The 19650-nt window shown below is 33.2% G+C and overlaps 1 non-coding gene across 1 annotated transcript; it reads left to right on the top strand.

The window, feature by feature from the left end:
* The first annotated feature begins 19161 nt into the window (after positions 1–19161).
* LOC129402684 (U2 spliceosomal RNA) lies at positions 19162–19348 on the top strand. Its single transcript, XR_008628776.1, has one exon. It is a non-coding gene; the product is annotated as a U2 spliceosomal RNA (small nuclear RNA).
* The last annotated feature ends 302 nt before the right edge of the window (positions 19349–19650 follow it).

The raw sequence follows: 19650 nt of genomic DNA, 5'->3' as shown, positions 1-19650 counted from the left end.
GGAGAGGAGTTTACAGATAAACGCAGTGGAATGGAAGTGCCTCAGGAGCACTGTGATAAACCTAAGCTTCCTGTGGCAAGGGGAACAGGACAAACCAATGTTGTCTTAAAATGTTTAGAGATTATTACCAGATAAACCTAAACTCTTTGTGGCAAGGGAGAAAGGACAAACCAGTGATATCCTACGTGTGTGTGTATACTTACGTGTGTGTGTGTGTGTATACATACACACACATATATGACCAAAGTTGTGTTGATTTGGGAGACAGGGCCTCTCTTATAGGCACTATGGCTTAATTCTGAATCTGTACTTAGGCATCACCCCTGCAATTTGTCATGAAGGTGTGCCATATGTGATGGGTGTTACAGGGTTGGACACATGCAAGACAAGATCTTTCTGCACTGTCCTTCAGATCTCAATTATGTTGACTTTTGAAAGGGAGACTGAATGCATGTTCAATGGTTTATAGCATATAAAGACTAGAAAGACTAATATAGTCTCTATGTTATAGAAAATAGGGGTTTTTATTGCAAGAAATAGATCAGGACTGGAAAAATAACTAAAATAATAGAGCACAGGCCTCGCACTTATAAGATGATGATTACAATTATAGATATACTATGAATTTATAAGCTTGCTGAGGCGTAGTGTCTATTTGAATAAGAGCAATTGCCAGTGGGGACGGAAGAGGGAAAAAGAGTGCACTTATTCAATCTCTGGGAGCACATTTTCTTCCAATAGCACCAGCTCCATGAGAGTGAGGACTTCTAAGCACAAAGCTGAGAGTGGTCCCTGAGCACTGCCAGTTGTGTTCCCAAATGAGAGAGAGAGTGTACAAAGAAACATATATGAATCTTCATGGTGAATGGTATTTTTACTATCATCATTGCATTACATCAGATCAGTTTGGTCTATATCAATTCTATCTCAGTTTTGGAAAATCTCTATAGCTTACAAAAGTATGACCATATTAAATTCATATGCATGTGTGCACATGTGTGCACACTCTCAAATTTTAACTGGGCTGATGTCTTCTGAGATTATACACCCAAATGAAGAAGACAAAATTCCAATTTATATTTGCACTCATCAATCCTTATGAATTGGTTTGTCTCTAATAAAAGCTTTTGTTTAATTTATGTTACTATCCGATAACAAAAACTAAATATTTGCACAAAAAATGTTATTGGAGAATTCAATACCTAGTAACATTTGATCACATTTTTCACACTTGTCTTTGAGTGGGAACATTTTATTCACTCAGAGATAGTTCACATAACAAGATAAACATCAAGATTTCCCATTTCCTCATCTTCAATTATTAAATGACCGTGAATAATCTTTTAACCTCATGGAGACTTCATCATCTAGTAAGAATAACAAGACATTAATTCCTGTCAATGTTTTTGTTAAACCAAATGATTTGTCAGGGCCCTTTTAAATCAGTGGCAGCTGTGCACATACTCAGACTTTTAATAAAGTAAAAAACAATATTTCTAATATTATATTGAATAACGATGCTTACAATAAAGTACAATAAGCATAATTATATAAGTACCAGGATTTGCTTCTTCATTATAATTTTTGATTTAAAAACTTGTGTTTTTATTCATCTTTATTTTTATATTTCTTTAATATGGTGGAATGTTATGCACAAGTTTTCTACACTTAAATATGGATAAATTAAAACAAATTTCAAAGCCATTCTAAACATGGTAAATGAAGTTTTTGTAGATTATATGTCTTTCAAAATATGTATTTGGAAATTAACTTTTACGTAAATGTTAAAATTTTCCATTTTTATCTAAAAATATTTATTAATAAAAACTATCAGTTAATATTCATAACTCTTAACAAACATTCTGGTATATTTTAGGGAAGTAAATATAGTTTAAGGTCATAATACTGTAATGCTACTTTATTTTTTTAATTAATTTATATATTTTTTTGCTTTTTGGGTCACACCCAGCGATGCACAGGGGTTACTCCTGGCTTTGCACTCAGGAATTACTCCTGGCGGTGCTTGGGGGACCATATGGGATGCGGGGGATCGAACCCGGGTCGGCCGCGTGCAAGGCAAACGCCCTACCCGCTGTGCTATCGCTCTGGCCCCTGTAATGCTACTTTAAAGTAGAGAAGGGGAAAACCTGAATGCCAGAGGGATATATGACAAAACAGAGAGATTCATCCATATAACAATGGTTTCTCTGGTGTGAAAATCTGCAGATGAATCATAAAAAAAATGAAAAAACACATCAAATGTTCAGATTAATATGCTGAATTTTTAAAAAAGGCTTAGGAAATAAACAAAAATATATGTATTCCTGTGACCATTTTTTTCTATTGATAGATAATCATTTGAAATCTAATATTTGCTATTATAACATGTATAGAGATGGTATGTTCCAAAGACATCATTTCAGTTTTGCCATTGTGAATATTATAAATCACATCTTATCTATTACCTGTAGGAAGAGATATGCAGCTTAGATTGATCTTTCACTGTAGCACTATCATCCTACTGTTCATCGATTTACTCCAGCGGGCACCAGTAACGTCTCCATTGTGAGACTTGTTACTCTTTTTGGCATATCAAATACGCCACGGGTAGCTTGCCAGGCTCTGCCATGTGGGTGAGATACTCTTGGTAGCTCTCTGAGAGGGATGGAGGAATCGAACCCGGCTTGGCTGCGTGCAAGCCAAACGCCCTACCCACTGCGTCTATTTTGTGTGTTTCCTGGAAGCTGTTAACAATTACAATATTTCATTTTGTCACATTGTGAAAAGAATTTATATAATATTAAATGTATTATTTTATATAAAAATCCTAGAATAGACAGTCCATTAAACTTTTCCAGAAATACTCTTTTATTTCTTTTTCTTATTAGTGGCTCTAACTTGACTGGTAGTAAATGTCTAGTTTGGGTGAAGAAAGATAAATAGACATATAAACATCACACGCTTTTATTAATTGCACTAATTGATTTTGATAAATAGAAAATTAATTCATTGAATGTCTTACAATTATTTTGAGTCAAAAAATCTAACACAAATTAATACATGAAATTATGTAATTTTAATATAAATACTGCTTATTCCAAATCTCTTAAAATTATTGCTAATAAATGTTTAATAATTTCAATTGCATTGAATTTTTTAATGAAAATTGTAAATGCTAGAAATATCTCAATATGTGACATTTCACAGCATTGGTTCTTTCTTTTTTCCAAAATTTCAAAGTGAAAAGAACTTTTGATATTATGAATTGAAAAATATTTGTTAATGAGCTTCTTGAATATTGTCATCTTTATTAGACCTGTTATAATTTTATTTTTCACATCAATTTCACGGATTGAAAATAATAAATATTGTAATAAAATAGAGTATACTACTAATTCAATAGCACTGTAGCACTGTCCTCCCGTTGTTCTTCAATTTCCTCGAGCAGGCACCAGTAAAGTCTCCATTGTGAGACTTGTTGCTACTGTTTTTGACATATCCAATTTGCCACAGGTAGCTTTCCAGGCTCTGCCATGCGGGTGGGATATTCTCAGTACCTTGCTGGGCTCTTCAAGCAGGACAGAGGAATGAAACCCAGGTCATCTGCATGCAAGGCAAAAGCCCTACCTTCTGTGCTATGTTGAATTAATAGGTAAATATGTTATATAACATCAGTAATCTGAGCATTCAAAAAGCTTGATTTCAAAGGCAGATGCAATTTAATGGTAAGTAAAATTGCATTATTTATTGGCATTTTTATAACTAACAGTATATAATTATGCAAATGAATTTCATATGTTACATTTCCTTATTTTGTTTTTAATATTTAGCATGCACTAATATAATATTTTTAAAAATGATTATATTTTTTTCTTCCTTTGGTTATTACTTTAGTATTTAAATACTACATATGGATAAACATATTTATCAATACAGGTTTCTTTATTTTTACTCAATTATTTCTTAAAATTTTTGAGGTAGCATTGATTAGGCATTAAATTCTGTACCTCTTCAAAATATATATTTCTACATTATCAAAGTATCAATATTCACTAAACACAATCAATTGGAGCCTATTTCACCTGAGTCATTCTCCTTCTCCCCCTCTGTAATTCCTCAGTTCAACGATTATGAGTCCCAAAGACTGTTTTTATTTCACTATTTGCTTGACTTTTTTCTGTATATTCCACCGATGAGTGATATTATTCAGTATTTGCTTTCTCCTTATTTTACTTATCATGATCACCTCCAATTCCAGCCATATATATATTTACATATACATATATATATAATGTACATATACACAGTTTGTGTGACAACACCATAATTATTATATACACATATTTATACATATATACATATCCAATAGATATACTAAATTTATATACATATTATATTACATATAATAATATCATAGGAATATCACAAGGACAGAAAGACAAATTACTAGAAGAAAGAAAAAAAACTAGAGGAAGGAGCTCAGATACTTTGATTTAGAAGGAGAAGGAGCAAACTGATATTTGGGGGACTATACGATCTTTTTACGTAGAAAGATAAATACTTCTACACATTTCAGTTATCAGGACCTCAAATTAGTATATGTCCATGTAAGTACTCTGTACAAGAATTTCAACAACCTACATTCATAACCTTGACATGACTGAGTAAAGCTTTTAGTATAAAACCATATAGCTTATGGAGAAAATCATAATAAAATAATGGAGGGGGGGTCTGGAGCAATAGCACAGCGGGTAAGGCATTTGCCTTGCATGTGGCCGACCCAGGTTTGACTCCTGGCATACTATGTGGTCCCCTGAGCACCACCCCAGGTAATTTCTGAGTGCAGAGCCAGGAGTAACCCCTGTGCATCACCAGGTGCGACCCAAAAAGATAAATGAATAAATACATAAATAAATAAATAAAATAACATGGAATTAGGGGAGTGGTGAAATGAAGATATAATAACGATAACACTGATCTTAGATAAGAGTAGAATTTATCACAGCTCTTTATTGGAATAGAACCTCATTAGGAACCATTTTTTATGTTTTACTTATTTCTTAATGCATATGCTCCTGCTCTTGATAGTATATATATTATATATTATATATACATATATATGATATACATATCATACATATATTATGCATATATATGGCTTTAGTGAATAGTATCATAGGAAACTCTAAAACTATGCACACAACACCAATATGGACAAGTATGGGAAATGCTCAGACTAAAATTCAACAACAATCGAATTTAGTTTAGCTTTTATCATTTATGTAATGGAAATAATGGTCTCTACTATATTTTGCATATCACTCAGATTTATAGAAGGGTAGAATCCAAAAATTAACAGCAAAAGTAATTTATGTGAATTACAGGCAACTGAGTTTTCAAAATAATAGCCCCTTACAGAGGAATTAGTGAGGACTGGAGAGATCATACAGTGGGTCTGGTGTTTGCCCTGCACATGGCTTGCAAGATATAATCCTAGGGATTCCCACTAGGAGTGATCCCCAATCACAAAGCCAGAAGTAAGCCAGGAGCACAGTGAAATATGGCTCAGAAAGAGATAGAGATAGATAGATAGATAGATAGATAGATAGATAGATAGATAGATAGATAAATTTAGTAAATTTTTCAAAATACAGTGTCCTTGACTTAATTCCAGATATTTTATGTTTTCTCAGAAATCTACAATTTTAGACAGATCATTAATTTTTAGTTACCATTTATGCAACATGATTACAATTTTTTATCGTACTGATATACAAAGCTATTGCACTTTCACCACCACCAATGTGCCCAGGATCATCTACAACTGTCCTGCTTTGTCTCCTATGTCTTCCAAGACAGGTGGTTTAGATAGTAAAACAAAGGTTGTTGATTAAATAATGGGTGAATTAAAACCAAAATATGTGACATTCATCTCAACATACTTAAACAATACCATTATCATACGTGTTTTATTATGTAGCTACACTACACTAATTTAAGTGTATGTGTGTTTGTATATTATATATGTTTGCATAATATAAATGTGATAAGAAAAATTCAAAAGTCTCACATAATTAGTTCCTGTTTAATCATAATAATGGCAGTTTTTCAGATGCCATTTTTATTGCAGATCTATTATATAATCGAGTCTAATCATTACTCAGAAAAGAACCTCAGAAAAGAACGTGTCGCTCGTGTCCCTTTTGCAGATTCAGAAATAGAACTGTGAAAGTTTGGTAATTTATGAGGGAAGCATAATTAGCAAACAACTGAGAAACTACAAAACACATATTTCATAGAGATCAATGCGATTAATTCTTCGTATACTGACATCACTCTGCACTAATTCACCATAGACTTCCAGCAGTGCTGTGAAATCCCATTATGATTTCCTTTCTTAGCACCCTATGGCGATCATTTTCTACCATATATTTTTATTTAACATATGATGCTAAATACAAATAGATTGTAAGCTGCTTCAGGTGTAGTATATTTTATGTACTAGAATATTGCTTGTTCTATTAGAGTTTAAAGCAATGTGCAGTTTGTAATGGGCTTTCAAAAATATTTGTTGAACAAATGAATTAATAAATGGATCACACTACATTGAGCCAAGAAATATAAACAATCCACAGACAAGATTGTCCCAGAAAAGAGCTCTTAAAAATTAAGAAGTAATGTTTCCTTGTTAAATTATTCTACTTATGCTTTCTTATTATTATTAATCTAAAAATACCATTTCCAATCAAAACTATATGTTACCCTTCATTTTAGATTTTCTGTATTAATATGGCAAACACAAGCTTCTTGACCAGTAATTTAGTGCATGTAAAAAGTCTCATGTTCTCCTCTTTTCCAACTGGAACCATGGAGGATGCAGAGGAGACGAAAAAAAACTTCCTGATGTGCCAGAAACCCTGAAGAAAAGTGAAAGAATTTCGCAAAATTGATTAAGCACCAGAGAAAGAAGTTTGCCCAAAAGATGATTCAAAAGGCAAGGAGGACTCTGATATATGATAAAGTTAAGCATTATCACAAGGATATAGGCAGATGCTACAGGACAGAGATTAGCATGGTAGGATGGCGAGAAAAGCTGGCAACTTTTGTTCCTGCAGAGTCCAGATTGGCTTTTGTCATCAGAATCAGAGGTTATCAACGGTGTTAGCCCCAAGGTCCAAAAAAGTGCTGCAGCTTCCTTGCCTTCGCCAGATCATCAATGGGACCTTATTAAACTAAACAAGGCTTTGAATAACATGCTGAGGATCTTGGAATCCTACATTGCATGTGGATACCCAAACCTGAAGTCAGCAAGTCTACAAGCGTGGTAATGGCAAAATCCACAAGAAGCAAATTGCCCTAACAGGTAATGCAATTAAAGGGCAAACTCTTGGTAAATGTATCACCATCTGCATGGAGGATCTGATTCATGAGATCTGTACTGTTGGAAAACTATTCAAAGAGGCAAACAACTTGCTTTCATCCTTCAAATTATCCCCACCCTCCCCAGATGAAGAAAAACAACAACTATTTTGTAGAAGATGGAGATGCTGGCAACTGAGAAAACCTGATCAACTGACTGATTAGATGTATGAATAAAGGTATCTACCTTATTTTTGTAATCTGGTCATTTACTAAACAGCTGTTTTCAAATTGGAAATAAAAAGTCTCGTGTTCATAAAATTGATAATAGTAATAAATCTTCTATGCATTACTAAAATTTACATTTGCACAATTTCCATAATTTTTATCCAAAAGAAACTTTTCTAAGAAATTGTTTATTTTTTATCAAATTATTTATTTTTAAATTATAGTTTAGGTATCATGGTTACAATAAAGAACATACTTATAATAATTAACATGGTACATAAGTTAACATTTATGGTATTGATATACAATGTTGCTCTACCCCACCTACATAAGTGTCAAAAGGCCATCCTATAAGGTCCCCTTTGTCATTTGTAGTTTACTCCTTCATTTCTCTTTATCTTTCCTCTAACTGTTTGGTAATCCGAGTTTTGTAATAAAAGACTAATGGTTGACATCTTTCAATAATAACTATTCCATTGTTTGTGCCTCCCTATCAGTATACCACAGAGAAGTGATATTAGTCCTTTGCACCTTCTAACATATCATTTAGCATGTTATTCTTCATTTTTAATTTCTTATAAAATATCCAAAGTTTCAGGGTCAGAGAGATAGTACAGGGGTTATCTGCCTTGCATGTACCAGAACCCAGTTCAATCTCCTGCACCACAAAAACATTGTTGGGAGTAATCTCTAACCAATTAGTCAAGAGTATATCCCGAACACTTGTGTGTGCCCCAAAATTTCCAAAAAAAATATTTCAACATACTAGCCACAATGTACAATTTGTTGCTAAGAAAGTAATAAATGATACTGAACTTTGGCTACCTTTTACTCCTCTCCTGTTTGGACACACTAGACACAATTTTTTGGAAAAAAAGTTACTTATTTATGTGTAACAACAAAGATAGGCCAGAAACAGCAAAACTGTAATGCAAAATACAACTGTATACACACTTTTTATGCAGTTCTGGGGCAGTTTTTATTTCTCTGTCATTTGTTTAATTAAAGCCTTTAGAAAGCCATTAACTTGTTACTGCTAAATAAGCATGATTCAACGTGTACCTGTCTAAGACTGTATAGGCTCTACTTGAAGTTTCCCTTTTTCCTGCTTTTTTTCTCCTACCTTATCTGTTATGCAATTGTTTTGCTGCATGGCTCTCAACTCAACTTTGAAGTTAACTTCATTGACAGCATAACCCATAAGACTAATGAGATTATCTTATTCATTATGACAATTGAATTATACACTTTAAGAATATCAACATCTTATTAACTTTTGGTTAAAGTCAGGTTTTGCTGTCAATAATTAGTGACTAGACTTCTATCAACTGCATCGTTACCTTGAGTGCCATGTCCTAATATATCCATGTAACATGGCAAAATAGGCATTTTTACTTCACATGTGAAAAATATTCATACTGAATCATAATCTTCTGAAAGGAATCCATTTAATGCAACAGATAAGTAACGGGATATTTCCCTTATCAGAGTTTAAAAAATAGAAATGGAAATATTATTCGGATAATATTCTCTTCAGTTCGAAACTTTGATGCTTTTCAAAATGGCTGAGCTCCTATAATATACTGCGAACAAAGTTTATATTGTACAATTACTGTTTATTCCCTGCCAGAAAAATGACTCATCAAAGAAAATTAATTGCAGCAACATCGAAGTATTAAGTGATCTGTTTTATTGCATTTACTTCACTATTGGAACGTTCATATTTAAAATATAAGTTTATATTAAAGCATAACGATTAATTCTTGGTGCTAAAATATTCCTGCATTTGGGGCTGGAGCGATAGCACAGCGGGTAGGGCATTTGCCTTGCACGCGGCCGACCCGGGTTCTAATCCCAGCATCCCATATGGTCCCCTGAGCACCGCCAGGAGTAATTCCTGAGTGAAGAGCCAGGAGTAACCCCTGTGCATCGCCGGGTGTGACCCGAAAACCAAAAAAATAAATAAAATATTCCTGCATTTGCTATCAAGTGGTTTGTAATTATCTGAAGGTAAGTTTTCTTAGTTTTCCCGAAGCAATTTATCAGGTTAAAATATTTTGTAAGCCTCAAAAGAAATGTGCTTTGGCTTCTCAGTCAATTATGTGCTGAATTAATATGGGAACATTCATGATGAGTAAATAATCTCAAGCCACGTAATCAGAAAAGGGAAAGAAAATAGACTTTTGTATCAAAGCACAGACAAATAGGCATTTATGTACTTCTGCTTATAAGCTGCAGTAAAATGCATATCCATTCTTGCTTTGGGACACTGAAGTTCTAGATTGCAGTAAAAAATTGGAAAAAAGGAATTTGGTGCATTGATACTACTCTCTATGATTCAGCTTCTTCACCTACAAGGTGGAAATTTTCTAGGGATCAGCAGCATAGAGAGTGGCCTTAAGTCAGTGGCATTCAGTTTCTAACCCACCTGGGAGTGGGTTAGAAATAGAAATTTAAACCCAAGACTCCTCAGAAACTTCCAGAATTAGGATATACTTGCAATATGATCTGTAGGTTTTTGCATTCAAGCTTGTCAAACACTGGTCGAGTTTGTTAAACCAATCCTGGGGGAAATTATGCTTGGGAAAGAAAGGGAATTCTTTAGTAATTTTGTCTTCTAACTATTTCAAACAATTAATGACACACCCTGGTATCCTATTTATGGGAAAGTATATGTAAGCACTTTTGTTCAATTTGATATAGCAATTGATCAGACAAGATCATGCTTCTTATGTGCTGAGCAAGGGTCCAGGTTTTTTAATCTACACAAAGGATTCAAGCATGAATCAGAGACATTAAGAATTTATATAAGTAAAATGATAGGGAAAATAAATAACTGTGAACTTTTTGTAATTTGGGGGGAAAGAAGAACTTTATGGAGAAAATAACCTGAAGTTAAGATATCACCCATATAAAGCTATGCTTGGTTACTTAATGGTTATCATGGCAGTTACACATGGTCACTGTGTAGGAGGGTGCACTTTCTATTATTTAAATGTTTTATGATATACTGGACGTTGTCTAGCAATCACCCCATCTGTCGTTCTCTTGACTCCATTCAGTATAAGATCTAACACCAGTAGGTTTCCATTGATCTTACATCGTAGGTTATAAAATAAAAATGAGAAAGGACTAGACTGAGAAGTTTTTCAAAAATTTGTTCTTCTGTTTTCTGTGACAGAAAGGGTAAAAATAGATTGACTTCTCATAAGGATAATAGGGAAAATTTACCTAAGAGCATACAATTGAAAATAATATACAGAAACAATGAAATAGGGCATAGACAGGTTATAAGAAAATAAGCTCAGTATAGGAAGAATGTTTGTTGTAATTTTTAGGTATACATAGCACTGTTATGAATCTCAAAATTGATTTCTCCTTGTTTTGAGGCATGAAAATAGATAAAAAGGAGACACCTAGAGTCGAAAGTTGAACTCTTTGGCAAACATAATAATATTAGAACAATATCATTTGAAGGGAGAAATATTTTTCTTCTACTTACTCTCTAAAGTGTCTCTTTGGGCATAAAAGATGCCAGTAATTACAAAATGGCTTCTGGATTGGCAGAAAAATACTCTACCACACATTAGCTAGCAAAAGTATAGCTATGTACTTTTTAAAATATTTAAACTAGATAAATCCAGATAATACAGTGGTTTGTTTAGTTATTTTTCAATATAAGTTTCTTTTCCTGGTAGTTTAGCTATGCAAAACTGTTTTTTGAAAGAAATTATATTTTCAGAATAAATCAAATAGGGTGAGAATAATAATAAAAGAATCCTTGATGAGGCCAAACAAACATAGAAAACACTTTTTAACAACTTTTTCCATAACCAAATATCTCTGTGGTCGATTGGTACAAAGTACCTTTTACTGCTGCTACATGAGATATTTTTGCTTCCCTTAGCTAAGTTGGAAGTTTAGTAATATTTTTTGTATTCAGCAATTTAGCAGCATCAAAATATTGGAGAAAGTTTAATAAAAGAAGAGAATAGAAAAACCCTGGCTTTCTTGCATTCAGGTCATGTTTCTCCCAAGTAGTAACAGCAGTTCAAAAGCAGAAATGAAAATGTTTAAACTATACAAAGATGTTTTGAGAATATGGTCTGTGTATATGTAACAAGTCTCTAACATCCCTAGGGCATTGTATAAAATAAAATCAATGCTTCGTTTTCTCATACCCTTTTAAAGTTTTTGGAACACTTAAAAACTGGCATAGATATTTGCATATGTAGAAGATTCTAAGCCTTGGTGTCTAATAGAGTGAGCACCAGCACTGTCAGGAGTCATTCTGAGGAGTGTTTAAAGGGCTGCATTATATTAGTTTCTTTGAAGGATAAATTCAGAACAACTTTACAGAAATCATAGCAACCAATTAATGAAAACATACAAACATTACACAACAATGCTTAATTTTAAGGAGTAAATCTTAATTAAGTCTTTTTGGCATTAATTACATTCAAATGATCTATTTTTGAATTCTTCTTAGTAATGTGAATTAAATGCATGATTTCTGTATAATGACGTTTTTAATTACCACATAATCATGGGTAAAAAAGTGTCTTCTATTTGGTCCATTTTATGAAGCTGAGCAAATAAATCTATAAAATAATTTATTCTGCTAGTTGCTTGGAAATCTTATTGTTGATATGACAACCCTCGTATGGTACATCTAATCATTATTTTCTTTCATTTACACATAGAAGTAATACATTTTCAAATAAAACAAATTGTTTTTCTTTGTACTATGCTACAGTGACATCTACAGAAAGGACTGAAGAAAATTAAAAGGAATGAATTCTTTATTCTAACATAAACTACATCATGATTTCCAATTTTAAGAGGTTGTTTAACATTCCCAATATGGTAAACTTTGTAATTAACCTAAAAGTATTAGAAGACCTGATGTATAGAACTTTATGATTTTTATTTTATAAAATTTTAGTTAGCAGCATTTTCCAACAAAAAATAGTCCTAGTAATTCAAAGAGTATTATTCATTAGGAATGTTAATTTTTAGAATATCACAATTGATAGTTAAGTATAACAATCACTTAGATGATTTTAAAATGCTTTCCCATAAATTTTTAATACATGCCTATAATTTAGTATGGCTTTTCAAAATGTTCCTGCCTTAAATAAAAAATGGTAGTACAGAGTATTTTTTCATAAAAGGAGAGGTCAATGTGAGTATTTATCAAAATAAAGTATAAAAGATAACTGTTTATAATTAAACAAGTCTCAAAATCCAACAATTTATCTGAGATGGACAGTATCATAAATATTATGTTTTAGTACCCATAACTTATTCCAGATACACTTCATTAAAAAAGAGAGGAATGAAAATAAACCCCACTTTTTCTTATCGGAGTTACTACAAGAAAAAATAAAGATGTTAAGGAGGAAAGTGTCACTTTGAGTTAAACCTGTTAAACTATCTCCCTTTCAACAGGACTACAACAGAGCTCACAGTGACAGATTTCAACATGACTTCTGAGGTAGAAAAGTTATGCATAGTAGTAAAGCAAAGTCTTCCTTTTTATTCATTGTGAGTACTTTGTTATTGAATGTATTTCATTTACAAAAAGAAATGAGGGAAGAAAGTCAGATGATATTTTGGTGGTCATTATCTTGTCATTATCTTGATTGTCATTATCTTGATCATATTCTTCATCATCACCAGTATCACTATCCTTATGTAAAGGAGAAAAAGTATAAATAACTGCATGCTAGAGTAGAGATATTATTCTCTAGAAACACAATGGCTAGTAATAAAACTGACAAGTGGCAAGTGTAGATGAATCACGTTCAAAGAAAATGATTTTAGTTAAAAAAAAAAGTTAAATGCATTTGAGTAATACTTAGAAAGTGTTAACTCTGTACCAGCTCTGTGTTCCTGACAAATGTAAAGAGAAAGTGGAATATTCAAAAAAGAAGGAAATTATTCTCTGAATGGTGCTGTGCTGAAAAATTCCTTATAGATTATATCAAAGATGGCTATAGATATAGATTAGAGAATGTTTACAAAATATTTTTCTGGGGTAAAGTTAAACATTGTTTAAAACAATAGATTTGTAGAACTAGTTGTGATTTGTTTAATTATTTTAAATGCACACATTTGGCATTTTTTATGAAGAGTATAACTTCACTAAAAGTCAGTAGCTTGTGTTTTCTTTTTTCCTTTCTTTTCTTTTTTTTTTTTGCCCCTGGCATCACATAGTTCAAAAGGATATGTTCCAATATGTCAGAGCCTCTTTCTTTTGAAGTAAATCCCTTAATCCTGGCCTTCTTGTAGGAGATAATGTGTTCATTTCAGAAAATCCCTCCAGAACATTCCACAAAATATGGAAAAATTTCATTTTTTTTATAGGGCTTCTCCAGTCACATCTAGCATTGGTCTCAGAAAAAAATAAAGTATCATCTTAAGAAAAGTGCTAGTGAAAATTTTAACTTTATAGTGGAAAATTTACTATTAAAATTTTTTGAATTTTTTTAATTTTTTAAAAAAATATTAATGAATCATTGTGAGGCACAGTTACAAACTTATGAACTTTCATGTTTGTATTTCAGTCATACAGTGATCATTTACCCATCCCTCCACCAGTGCCCATTCTCCTCCACCAATGATCCCAGTTGTGTTTGTTTTGGGGGGGTGGGGGGTCACACCCTGTGGTAAACTTATCTTGTTCCTAGTTCAGCTCAAGGGATCACTCCTGACATAACTAATGGGATCATATGGCTTTCTGGGATCCAATCCAGTCTGCCATTTGCAAGGCAATTGCCTTATCTGCATAACTATCTCACTATGCCATCCACACCTCCCAGTCCTCACTGATTCTTTATTTTATCCCTCACTTTTTTCTCTTCTGTGTGCTCAATTGAAAATTATGATCCCTGATAACTGGGATTTATCTATTGTCCATAAACAATCCTGAATTCTTATCTTATGCTTAGATTTTCATCTAGTCAGGGGTGTGAACTACATTTCTTGGGGATAAAGTCAAAAAATCTAGCCAAATGATAGTTCAGAGCACAGTGTTAGGACTCTAACAAAGTGTCTTTTAATTGGGGTCTACATGTTACCTATGTGAAGAAACAATAGGATAGCTATTATCTTCCTAATTCTGCCTCTTTTTGTTGATTTATCAGGAAAACTCAGCATATATCTCTAAGTATTACTCCCTTAGTTGCTACACAAAAATCCAATTTACTGATACTCCATTGTCAAATCATAAAAGAACTTTGAAAGACATAAAGCAAGCACAACTTATTATTGGTAGATATTGTGTGGAAATAAAGTATTAAATGTCTCTTCTCTGTTTATGAAACGGTCATGATCTCTTGACCATTAGATATCTCACAAATTAAAGTAGTAAGTACCTAATTCCTAGGTCATAGTGTATAGTTATATTTTTTAAAAATACATCATTTTAAGGTATTCCAATTATCATAATTAGTTTGGGTACGAGAGTGCATTCATATAGTTACCCAAGAGCTATGCATTCAGTGTTACCTTTTTTATCCTTATTAATACTAAGAACTTTTGGATAGCAAGGTGAGCAAGACAGAAGGAAGTTATGTCTTAATATTTTTTTGTTTTAAGTAGAGGAATGGAAAATAGGCCATTGACAAAAGTAATTACCAGTTATTGCTTTTAAAATTAATATGATTACTAGAAGGAAAATTATAAAGTACGAGTTCCAGGACCAGAGAAAAAGCACAGTGGGTAGGATGTTTGTCTTGCTTGCAGCCAAATTTGGTTTGGTTCCCAGCACCCCTGAGCACTCCAGCAGTGATTTCTGAATGCAGAACCAGGAGTAACCCTGAGCATTGTTGTGGTCCCCATCCAAAAAAAAAAAATTCTGCTACAATGAGTTTCTGATTTTCTGTAGTCATTTGAAAGGGCTTAATAGCAAATATTTACAATGTTTTCCTATTGACCAGTATAACTCATGCTGCATAGATTTGAATAACCTCAATTAACCATTATAGAATCAAGCACAACAGTATATTAAAAGAATCACACAACATGATCAATTAGGATTTATCCCAGGGGGTGCAAGAATGACTTAATAGTCAATGTAATTTGTTATGCCAATATAAAAATTAAAATTTCAAATTATGTTTATATTGGCATATATTGGTATATTAGGTATATTAGTATATGTATATATACTAATTAGTATATGTATTAGTATATGTATATATATTTGAAAAGATTCAATACTCATTGAATGATAAGAACTCTGAATAAATAGGGCTAAAATATATTTTCCTCCTGCTCCTCCTCCTCATCGTCCCATTGATGATCGAATTTCTCGAGCAGTCTCAGTAACTTCTCCATTCATCCTATCCCTGAGATTTTAGAAGCCTCTCTCTACTTGGCCTTCCCAACAATGCCACATTGGAGGCTCTTTCAGGGTCAGGGATGAGACCCAGCTTGTTACTGGCTTTGTCATATGGATACACCATGGGAAGCTTTCGAGGCTCTCCCATGTGGGCAGGAAACTCTCAGTAGCTTGCCAGTTTCTCCCAGAGGGAGTAGCAAGTTATAAGATATCATGCAGCCGCTTTGCTTTTAAGTCTCTGGATGTTGGCCATTGATGGGATTATACACACCTGGGTTCCTCTGCAGCTACTTTCATGTGTGAGGCTTGTCCAAATGTGTGGAGAGGGGCCTTGAGCATGGCTGTGGCTAGATTCCGGAGGTCTTCGGTCTCAGGAGCTCTGCTCGAGGTGAGGAGGGAAGCTGGAGCCCATCCCCTCCAAGGGGCCCCGGGGAAGACAGCCAGGCATGCGGGCAAGAGACTCTCTGATTTATTTTGATATTTAATTTATATATTTTCCTCATTATAGTTAAAATTTATTAATACAAACCCACAACTATCATAATTAATGATGGTAAACTGAAAGCCTTCCCTAAGATCAAGCACAAGACAAGGTTACTCACAAGCATCACTTTTACTCAACATAGAACTCTTTGGTGCAGCAACTAGAAAAGAGGCAATGTAAAAGGAATCTAGATATGAAAAGAATTATTGAAAAAAGATCTATTATTATTTGCAGATAATGTGATATGATAGTTAGAAAACCTTAAGAATGCTACATCTCCCATAGAGCATTACATTTATATAATAAAGTGATAAACTTTATATAGTTTATCAATAAAGTAATAAAGTAATCAATAAAGTAATTCCAAGAAAATAGAAATTCACATTTCTATATGTAAACAGTGAAATGAAAGAGGGAGAAATTAAAAACATTCAGCTCCATCATAACTGTGTTTCAAAAAGTCAAGAAGCTGAGAATCAGCTTAAGAAAAGAGGTGGAGGAAATGTTAAATATATTGCAGGTTGTAAGGAATCTGCTCTATAAATGGCTGATCCAGCTTCCATCCCCAGCACTCAATACGGTCCCCCACACCATGCTGAGCATGACTCCTGAGTATAGTCTAGTGTTGCCTCACCCTAAAAAATAAAGAAAAAAAGATTGGAAGACATACAAAGAAATTTATGTCTCTACTAAAAGAATTAGAAAACACAAGGTAATGGAAAAACATCTGTTTTTCTATCTGAACAGTTAATAATGGTGGAAAAGGCCATTCTTCCCAGAATACTGTGCAGATTCAACACATTTAGAGACTTAGAACAAATACAAATGTATATGAAGTTATAAACTCCTTGAATACCCAAAAAATGGTAGCAAAAAAATAAACAAGGATGGGAGACTTTCCTTCCTTCAAATTAAATTGTCAACAAAACGATAGTAATTAAGATAGTGTGGTACTAGAATAAAGACAGACTTTCAAACTAATGGGATAGAATTGAGACCAGAAGCAGAACATTCAGATTCAACTAATCATCAAGAAAGGAGCAGTAATGAAATAATGAAAGATGATCTAAAAAATGGTTTTAGGAAAATTGGTCAGTCATGAATAAGAGAGAGAAAGTGAGAGCAAGCAAGAGGGAGAGACAGACAGACAGAAAGGAACTCACACTCCCATCTCAGACCTTACACAAAAGTTAATTCAAAATGGATCTTAAAACTTTGATATCAGATTTCAAATTATAAATTATTCTGAGGAAAGTATAGGCAGAATTCTTTATGACACTGAATCTAGAAGTGTCGTTAATATACAATGTCTTTGGCAAGGCAAATGGAAGCAGAGATAAATAAATGAAGCTACACCAAATTAGGAAGTTTCTTCACTACACTTGCGGTTGCAAAGACAGTCAGGTTGGCAGGGTGTGGTGTTTGCATTGTATGTGGTTTACCTGGGTTTGATTTCCAGCACCCACTCTGGTTCCATGAATCTAAGCACAGAGCCAGAAGTAAGCCCTGAGCGCTACTGCATGTGGCCCAAAAACTGAAAAGGGGGAAAAAAAAAGAAGAATCTCTGCTCTGCAAAGAAAATGATAACTATAACAAAAATCTACTCCACAAAATTGAAGAATATATTTGCCGACCACTCATCTGAAAATGGGTTCAAGATATATAAAATGATTAACAACAACAACAAAAAACTACTTTAGCTAAAAATGGTGAGAAGAGATGAACAGATATTTCTATAAAGAAGACATATAGATGGGCAACATGAAAAAAAGGAGCACTCCATCACTTATGAGAGAAATGTAAATCAAAATAGTATGACATCATCTCACACCAGTGAGACTAGAACACATACTTCGATTACCTTTGGCCCTAGACTTCAGAAATGAGAAAGCAAGCAAAAAATGAGATATGTAAGGGGTGGGAAGAATATAACTGGGGCAGAATTGAGGAATTTCAGGTACATCAGTTTTGTGTTATATGTATATATCAAAATCGCAGAACCAACAATATTATCATGTCACCTTAATTTACAAAAAAAATTAAAATCAAAACTAAAGGAAAAATAAAGAAAATATTTTAAAGCATTTACAAAAAGAAATGAGTGTTGATGGATGTGAGGATTAAGAAATCTGCATCCATTGGTGGTGGGAATGAAAACAAACTGCTTCAACCTCTTTGGAAAGTAATACAAAAAAATAGAAATTGAAATTCCATAAGACCCAGCTATTCTACTTCTGACTTTACCTTAAGAGCCCCCAAACAATATTTCAAAAAGACATCTGTGCCCTTATGTTCACATTAACATTTTACACAATAGCCAAAATCTTAAAACAACCTAAGTGTCAAACAACAGATGCCTACATAAAGAAATTGTAAAAAACAATACACAAAAGAATACTGCTCAACTACAAGTCCCCCAAATCATCAAAATTTGCACTGTTTGTATAGAGCTACAAGGTACCATGTTGAATGAAATCTATCAGGATTTTCATATATGTACCATAATAAAAAAAAAGAAAAACATAAGGCAACAACAAATAGCCAAAGGCTACCAAACATCTATAAAACGATGTTTATTTTGGAAGTATGGAAGAAATGAGAGGGGTCCTTGGGACATTGATGAAAAAGAAATGAGTACTCTAGTGATGGGGTTGTGTGCAACTATGTGCTCGCTAGCAGTGCTGAGAAATACATTGTCTCAGTAAAATAAATGAAAAGAAAAATACATTAAAAATCTGTTTAGATCACTTCTTGGCCTTTCAGCTAAGAGCATGTGTAGTTTTTTTTTTTTATCAATTTACTATCTGATATGTCATCTAACTGTGGATGAAATAGATTTTTGACATATGGAGGTAAAATAGGAGCTTTGCTCTGTTCCTTACATGCAACCACATGTTTCTGATTGCAGTACTGCAGGAATAGCACCCCCCAAAAGCTATTTATCTAAAACGTAGTGAGATGAGGAAACAATTGTAAGATGGATTTTTTTTCTATCAGAGCAATAAATATATGCATCATTGAGTGATCAAGTAATATCAGTTACATAAGCTGGTGAGTATGTATGTATAGTTCTCAAATACTTGATTATATTACAATAAGCTACACAATAATTTGTATATATTTTGGCTTGCTCTGAGCAAAATAATATTCTTACTCATGTTTTTATTTTTACTCATGTTTCAAAAATGACTTTAAAATGACTTTAGAATGTTTGACTTTGCTTCTTATTTAA

The sequence above is a fragment of the Sorex araneus genome, chromosome 2 (genome assembly GCF_027595985.1).
Source record: "Sorex araneus isolate mSorAra2 chromosome 2, mSorAra2.pri, whole genome shotgun sequence".
In the NCBI taxonomy this organism is placed as follows: domain Eukaryota; kingdom Metazoa; phylum Chordata; class Mammalia; order Eulipotyphla; family Soricidae; genus Sorex; species Sorex araneus.
The sequence above is the reverse complement of the archived record's forward strand: the minus strand, read 5'-3'. Positions and strand labels throughout refer to the sequence as shown.